A 1,279-nucleotide genomic window follows, 5' to 3' on the forward strand; every position below is an offset into this window, starting at 1 on the left:
AACACTTAGTTCTAGGTAAAAGTTAACCAGCAGCCCTTCAGGAATGGGGCTTGTGTAGTTCAGTGGTAGAGCACATGCCTTTCGTGTATGAGGCCCTGGCTGCCAACCTCCGCACATCTATACTTTTTCTCTGCTTCAACACTATTTAAACCCAGTCTTGAAGGAATACAAATTCACTTTTCCTAATATTTTCCATTCAACTCCTGCACCCATAAAGAGCAAAAACATAACCCAATGGACTTCCTTGAATGCTCTTTCATTTCTGTGCTATGACCTTCTATATCCATTGAGGTGAATGTGACAGCAGGAGTATGATGAGAACAGGGAGAAAAGAAGAACCGGATGCTAACAGACTCTCTTCAATCACCCAAAACAAAAGCATGCACTTTAAGCTCCTATTTTGTACTATTATTAAAGAGACAGAAAGAAAGATAAAGGGTGGGGGGTTTGAAAGGGCCCTGTGGATAGTTTTTTTTAACCAACTAAACCCCAAAGCCCCCCAATGAGGTTCCCTCTGGACTACCTCCAGATATGCTGATACCTAAATTATTTCAGGGCAAAACTGAGTGCATAAGCTTTCCTTTTCTTTGATTCTCTAACCCTTTATTTCTGACGAGGTGGCCGAGTGGTTCAGTCGATGGACTGCTAATCCATTGTGCATTGCACACGTGGGTTCAAATCCCATCCTCGTCATTCCTTCCTTTCCTCATTGTGTCGTGGAAGTGAGATTTGGAACTCTGGTGGCACAGTCATTTTTTGCTAATGAAAAACTAAGTAATTCAAATCTACCAGCAGTGCCTTGGAAATGCTAAGGGGCAGTTCTATTCTGTCCTATAGGATCACCGTGAATCTGGATTGACTAGAGGGCAACTGGTTTGGTTTTATTGTTTTTGACCCCTGACAGGTGCACAGCATCGCCCAAGAAGAGAAACACACCTTTGGACTTTCACCTTCCCATCATCCAAACACAGATTCTCCAGACAGACATTATTTTCCTTTTGCCCTTTTGTAACCTCACTGTATTTGTCTCAGAGCCCCAATATTGCCCCAGAGAAACTTTCAGGAGGCAGGCAAAAACCAAAAGAGATAAGAAAAGTCTCCATAAAGTAACAGGAATCCATATTTGGACTCCCCCCCGCCCACACGGGGAAAACCAGGTGTCATCAAGTCGATTCTGGCTCATGGCAACCTCATACATGTCAGAGTAGAACTCTCCTCTCTAGTGTTTTCAATGGCTAATTGTTTGGAAGTAGGTCATCAGATACCTCTGAGTGACAGG

At 43.3% G+C, this 1,279-nt stretch overlaps 1 non-coding gene across 1 annotated transcript; it reads left to right on the top strand.

The window, feature by feature from the left end:
* The first annotated feature begins 611 nt into the window (after positions 1 to 611).
* TRNAS-GCU (transfer RNA serine (anticodon GCU)) lies at positions 612 to 693 on the top strand. Its single transcript has one exon. It is a non-coding gene; the product is annotated as a tRNA-Ser (tRNA).
* The last annotated feature ends 586 nt before the right edge of the window (positions 694 to 1,279 follow it).

The sequence above is a fragment of the Loxodonta africana genome, chromosome 1 (genome assembly GCF_030014295.1).
Source record: "Loxodonta africana isolate mLoxAfr1 chromosome 1, mLoxAfr1.hap2, whole genome shotgun sequence".
Classification (NCBI taxonomy): Eukaryota; Metazoa; Chordata; class Mammalia; order Proboscidea; family Elephantidae; genus Loxodonta; species Loxodonta africana.